We start from the raw sequence: 7,850 nt of genomic DNA on the forward strand, positions 1-7,850 counted from the left end.
TAGCATGGGATAATGCTGTTATATGGTAACATGGGATTATGTTGTTATGTAAAAACATGGGATATTGTTGTTATGAGATAACAATCATTATCTTAAGTCAAAATAAGTACGCTCAAACACACACTAGCGCCTATTCACTATCTCTCTCTTGTGTAAATATGTATATATATATATATATATATATATATATATATATATATATATATATATATATATATATATATATATATATATATATATATATATATGTGTGTGTGTGTGTGTGTGTGTGTGTAGCCTATTTCTATATATACGTATATATATATATATATATATATATATATATATATATATATATATATATATATATATATATATATATATATATATATATATGTATGTATGTATTTATGTATGTGGCCTATATATATATATATATATATATATATATATATATATATATATGTTACGGTCAAAGCCCGAAGTCGGCCAATGCTAGGATTGGCCGGCCAATCCGCGCATTGGCCAATATCGCCTCCCATAGGTCGGTCAAAGTCCGAAACTTTGCTTCATTTCGGCCTTTGGCCGGCCAATCCGCAGACTGGCCATTGTGGACCGGCCAAAGTCTGAAATAGCTCTTGATTTCGGCCTTTGGCCGGCCAGTCCCGGCCAGTCTGCGGACTGGCCATGGTGGACCGGCCAAAGTCTTAATTAGAAGATCATGAGCAGATTTTGGTTTTTTTTATGCCGGTAGGATCATGAAATTAAGTCTTTATTGATTATTAATTAAAGTAAATGACAGAAACATTCAAATTTTTTATTGTACTATAGTCTCAATCAATCAATATTATGATTTGTTACAACAAGTTGAACTTTTATGGCATTTAGAATTACATAGCAGCTTGTTATTTTTACACTTGCAGCGATTTGTTGTGCACTTAGTTGTGCTATTGCAGCGAGTGTAGCCTTGGCCCCCAGTCAAAGATTGTGAAGATGCGATGAAGATGCGATGGTTCGTAGTGATTTTTCCTCAGTGCCAACTGACGACAATAAGAGCAGTTTTTCGTGAAGAATTGAAAACTCACTTCTAGCATACAGTTGTTTTAGAACACCATGTTCCGTTCCTAATTTGTAGAAACCGCCCTCGACGCTCATGACAAATGCAATCACGCTTTGGGGATCACCGCGACCTCTTTCAACATCTGGAACACGGATGCGTACATTGTCACCCACTTCACCATCTTTAAATTTTGTATTTGATGTTTTAAGCATCTTAGCACCTTGATTTTGCAAGCCAGTATGAGCTGCTGACCTGTGTTCCATGATGTCTTGTTTGTTGTGACACAATCTGCAGGTAATGTTCCCTCCGTACCCTTCGTCTGCTTCATTGGGTACTCCACAAATAGCATGGACATCTTTGCCACAGGATCCACAAGAATGAGCTGCACTACAATGTTTTTCACAAACTATACAGAATCTGTTGGCCACATTATTGTCACGCAACTGGTCTGGACGTTCCGCCACGGCAGTAGATGTGTTAGCTGAGGATGTAGTTGCATTTATGGCAACCTCCATTTCTTGTTCAATGTTCTCAAGATCTTCCTCAGTAACTATTTTATTGAGAGCCTCTCTTGGTAGATTTGAAGTGCTAAGTCCCACTTTTGCTTTGCATCCAAACAAGGCTTCGTATGGTGATTGTTGGATTCCTTGATGAAAAGAACGATTTTTCATAAATTGAATGAATTTGAGACTCTCAGCCCAATGAGCTGATTCATTTGTTTGCATCCATGTCATCATCATGTTTTGAACATCTAGGAACGCGGAAAAGTCTTTTGAACGTTCCGTCTTGTTGCACGTGGTCGGTGACGCCGACTGTCTTTGATTTTGTTCTTTGATGATTATCTCACCTCGTCATCATGGAGGAGGCTGTCACATATAGTTGTAGCCCATATATGGAAACTAACATGGATTTACATTTTCTTTCTTTTGACAGCCATCTGCTATGTCTGTCTCTTGGTCTGGCGGCCCTTTTGATCCATGTCGCCTTGCATATAGAATGCTATACAAACAATAGCTAAACAATACGTTACTCAAAAATGAAACCGCACCCAGAATAATTAAAACGCGATCACAACTTAGTCTAGATACAACATTGGCCAGGACATCCCGGCCAATGCGCGCATTGGCCGGCCAATGTACAAAATATGCTGTCAAGTTTAAGTACTTCGGACTTTGGCCAGTACGTCCCGGCCAGTGCGCGCATTGGCCGGCCAATGTACGAAATACGATCTTAGTTCTAAGTTATTCGGGCTTTGGCCAAGAGAGCCGGCCAATCCGCGCATTGGCCGGCCAATCCGGGGTTTGGCCGCACTTCGGGCTTAGACCGTAACATATATATATATATATATATATATATATATATATATATATATATATATATATATATATATATATATATAATGTATATATATACACATGCATATAACCACTGTATAAATACGCCTATTGTTATATGGCATTCATATTAGCATATTCTTTATAAATACGTTAAAATTTGCTTTTCGTCATTGACCTAAAACACGCGACACAAGTAACGTAGGTCTCTAGATTCTATTTTCTACATACACGACCAAAGGTTGGCCCTACAGTAAATGTTTTTAATTCCACTAAAAGGGGTCAAGGCTAGGATGAAACAATTGAGAAAATGTGTTGACATCCAGTTTCAGGTAAAAAAAAAATATAGGTAGGGGAAGGTGTGTTGAGGGGAGGGGTGGTTGGTGAAACTAGTCCTGTCACTGAAGCCCTCAGGCGGATGTCAAAGGAAACAAAATGGCGGCGATGTTTGCGCACAGCAGACGACTCCGCGCATCACAATACCCAGCAAAATGGCCGGCGAAGCCAGTAATTTACCCCTGGTCACGTCTCGCTTTTAAATATTTCACCAGCTTATCCTAAGGCATATAAAGTTCTAAACTGCTAAAACAATTCGAGGAATCTGCATTTTTAACATTGCTGGACAGGTCATTCGTTCAAGGGTCATTTATCAAGTTGAAATGTTTTATCTGGGAGTAGATAGTTGAAAAGGTTAAGGAGGGGAGATAATACTATTGAACAGTGACAGTGTCAATAGGTTTCAAATTATTGTGATTGTCCGGCCCTTTTGATAATGAAACGTCTCGGATCGATACCAGAATGCCGGACCCGGTTTTTATAGTCGTATAGATGATCGCCATCCACGCTACATGCTGTGGTCGGGCGGTACAGCGGTCTACTGGTTAGGGTTCGATTCCATGGGATAACGAGAAACTTATGATGCCCTTGAATTATACTCTCCACAGACGACGGTAGCGACAATCAACCCCCCCCCCCTAACATGTTAGTTTTGCATGAGGGGAGTGGGGCTGGTAGTACAGGGAAGCTTGGCATACCACTTACAGTAAAATTGTGTTATGGAAACTCACGTTACTACACACTCTTACGACCTGATGCATCATTAATGCAGCATTAGTCTTTAATTTAGTAATGTTTCTTCATAATTTGAAAGTTATATTTGGCGTTACGGTTGCTCCAATAGAAAGGCGCTAAAATTGCTAATGATATCACGATAAAATTATAAAGCCCCCTGATTTTACGAGAGAAAAAATGAAGTTGCCCTTTAAATCCATTTGGTCCATGTGACAGATGAAGTAGAGTTCACCTGTTTCTGGGAGCTCAGCACAGGAAGGGATAGAGTGGTCAGCACTATGAATTAGGTACACATAAGAGTTAATTGAATTCAGTGACGTCATACGGACTCGAACCCGCGATCCGAACTCGAGACAACATTAGGGTTAGCCCTATTATCCGACCTACACAGCCTCGTGAGATAGAATAAGGCTGTCAATAAATCTTTCTCTTCGATAAAATTCCTCTCCGCACACTCGTTCTTAATCAAAAATAGACTTAGACGACTTAGACAAAAAAAAACAACAACAAGGATCTGTTAACTAGAGGAGCTATCTAAGCATTCTGTTGGTGAACTTTGCTATCGTTTAGAGAGAAAAATCCAAAATTGAGCTGGATGCAAAGTTTCTTCCAGGCAATGCTTTGCCCCCCCCCCCCCCCCCCCCCGAAAAAAGTCTACCGCAACCCCCCACGAATGAAATGGAATTTATATAGAAAATATATACTTTTAACAGTGTCCCGTCCCCCCCCCCTCCCGGAGAAAAAAGTCTGGAAGAAACACTGGCGGGGTGTCAGGCAGCCGCTACTTGTTGACTGGTCAATCCGAAAACACCTCTTGCAGTCAGTGTTTCTTTCTGACATGTTTCTCCCGGGAATGTTCCAAAGTTGAGTAGGGGGGTGGAGGTGGGACTAGGGGCTCACTTAAATTTTCTAGGGGGAAGTGTGGACTGGTTAAAGTATAATATTTTTTAAAATATAAAATATATTTTCTTCTATTTCGTTGGGGGGGGGGTAGTAGTAGTAGTAGTAGACGTGCTTCAGGAAGGGGGTGAAGAGATGCCTGAAAGAAACTCTGCATGCACCTCACCCACACACTCTAAGTCTCACTCAAATACTGCTGACACTTATTCATATCCAAGCTCAAGATTAGGATTCTCAGAAAGCCTCGATTGACGGCAGCGGTTTAAAAATTCCTACCCGATAAACAGATATTCCGATTAGAAAAAATCTATTATTAGAAGGCGTAGAACCATGGCGAGATGTTTACAAACAACAGCACGAGTGTCGAGTAAACACAGATTTTAACTTAACTATCGCAGCCAGTAAACATTTAACTTTACCATCGCAGCCAGCAAACATTTAACTTTACCATCGCAGCCAGCAAACACCGATTTAACTTAACCATCGCAGCCAGTAAACATTTAACTTTACCATCGCAGCCAGCAAACACCGATTTAACTTTACCATCGCAGCCAGTAAACAAATTTAACTTTACCATCGCAGCCAGTAAACATTTAACTTTACCATCGCAGCCAGCAAACACCGATTTAACTTAACCATCGCAGCCAGCAAACACCGATTTAACTTAACCATCGCAGCCAGTAAACACCGATTTAACTTTACCATCGCAGCCAGTAAACACCGATTTAACTTTACCATCGCAGCCAGTAAACACGATTTAACTTTACCATCGCAGCCAATAAACACAGATTTAACTTTACCATCGCAGCCAGTAAACACGATTTAACTTAGCCATCGCAGCCAATAAACACCGAATTAACTTTACCATCGCAGCCAGTAAACACGATTTAACTTAACCATCGCAGCCAATAAACACCGAATTAACTTTACCATCGCAGCCAGTAAACACGATTTAACTTAACCATCGCAGCCAATAAACACCGAATTGACTTTACCATCGCAGTGTCGAACTGTGGCCCAGTTCCACAGCAAGTGATTTTATTTTTCACTGGCATTGGTAAACTCGTAAACTCAATTTTTAAAAATATGTACGCTTATCTATAAATCATCCCCACGTCAATCTTTGTTATTTTCTGTTAGCGTGTTCCTTTTGTTACTTTCTCGTATATACGATTACGAAGTATAGAGAAAGTTTTATAATTGTACTAAAAAAAAAATCTAGATTTTTGCAAATCTCGACATTTTACAACTATTCCTGAGTCGGAAAAACATAGTTTTGCAATCTTGTCCGTATGTCTGTGTGTGTGTGTGTATGTGTGTGTGTGTCTGTGTGTGTGTCTGTAAACCCGATAACTTGAGTACCGTTACAGATAGATTGATGAAATTTCATAGATCCATATAAACTTTTGAGCGATTTCCGATAACCGGATGTGAAACTTTTTCTACTTTTAATTTTTCAAAAGCCTATACTTGAGTACTGTTTCAGATAGATAAATGAAATTTCACATGTAAGTAAAATATCTAATTCTCTGCCTTCTGTCAAACTTTGAGTAATTTCCGTTGACCGGAAGTACTAATGTACGCTATTTCCGATTTCTAAAAAAAACGCATGTGAATTTATAAAGTACTAATAATATTCCGCACTATTATACACATTTTGTTTTGCAGTTCACTTGGTGTGCAATTCTTTTTCTACGAGATTCTATTCTATTTTAAAAAGTTTAAGTAATTAGAAATGGATTAAAAATCATGGCTATTTCCAGAGTTGCCATCCCCTGTTGTTTTATATCAGAATATTCGAGAAAGTTTATGGGAGATCACTCCCGGTTTATTTAAGTTGACACGTACAAGCTAACTGATCCATACTACAATATCTCTAACCAAGTGGGTGCTGGCGTAATCAGGTCAGTAGAGCTCATAGATGCTAAACCGAAAAGCCCCGCGTTCGAAACCCAACTGCTGCCTTTTTGTTCGACAAAGACTATGGAAGCAAATGCGAAATGAAAGCATGTTGAAACAGGAGTCAACAGTCCATAAGGCGCTTAACTTGATGACCCAAAATACTGAATTTTTTTGAAAAATATTCTTTCCAACATTACTATTTAAGACCGAAGAAGAAGAAAATAATGAGAGTTACTGAAGACGAACTAAGAAGAAGGTTAAACAATATACCCTGGCTACTCTGGAAAGGTAGCAAAAAAATGATACCACGTGAATTGATGTAAAGAGAAACTTTATCATTACACTGCTCTGTAAAGTACGTAAAGGAATTAATATTTACACTTATTTACTCAGTCAAACTCAGAGGCGTAGCGAACCCTCCCGGCGCCCGGGGACAAATTTTCATTTTGACACCCCCCATATATTTTTTATATTTATAATCCAAAAATGCAGCTAAAATGAGCTTTTAATTTTTTTTCCAACCCATTTTGGGGCCCTTGGGTCGGCGTTCGGGGATATATGCCTCCCCCTTCCCCGCCCCGTCGCTACGCCTCTGGTCAAAGTATAGTATTAAAGGCCTGGAAAACATAGGGTTTGAGCTTCGTGATAATCTCTCCATTAAATCGAATTGAATGTTTGGTAAACGAATTTATTGCTAGTTAAGAACCATTGCTTATCATTTTAATTTCCAGAAGTACGATAGTAAAGTTTGCTACTGTACTGTAAAGAAGAGCCGGTGGTGTTGTGTCATATTGTATTTTACCGTAAACACGGGGCCATTAATCGCGTACTATATTCCCTTCATTGTATTTTCGTCACCTTATTAATTAACGATATTTGATTAGTGTAATTAATATTAGCACTAATGAGTTGTAATTTAACAAGTTGTTAGTTCTATTAAAATAAAACTGTAACTAAGCATATATTTTCTTTAAATTAGCGATTGAAGAGACTGTTATCATTTTAAATATATTATTTGTGTAGTTGTAGTTGATATAATATTAATGTTATCATGTTTTTACTTTCTCGTATACGAAGTATAAAGGAAGTATTGTGATTGTGCAAAAAAAAAATATTAAAAAATCGAGATTTTTATAAATCTCGACGTTTTACACCTCCCTGAGTCGGAAAAACATAGTTTTGCAATCTTGTCCGTATGCCTATGTGTGTGTATGTGTTTGTATGAATGTGTACCTGTGAACACGACAATTTGAGTACCGTTATAGCTAGGTTGATGAAATTTCACATATAAGTATTATATTAAATTTGTATTTCTGTATCAATCTTTCAGCGATTTTCGGTAACTGGGAGTGGAACTTATTCTAATTTAAATTTTTCAAAAGCCTATAACTTGAGTACTGTTTCAGATAGATAAATGAAATTTCGCAATAATATTTCGCACTATTATACACATATTATTTGGCGTTCACTTGATGCACAATTCTTTTTTCTACAAAACTCTATTCTATATATAAACAGTTTAAGTAATTAAAAATGGATTAAAAATCATTGCCATCCCCCGTTGTGTTATATAAGAATCTTCGAGAAAGTTTAGGGGAGGTTAC

Source organism: Physella acuta, unplaced genomic scaffold (genome assembly GCF_028476545.2).
Source record: "Physella acuta isolate Inbredline_101_S28 unplaced genomic scaffold, ASM2847654v3 ptg000774l, whole genome shotgun sequence".
Taxonomy (NCBI): Eukaryota; Metazoa; Mollusca; class Gastropoda; family Physidae; genus Physella; species Physella acuta.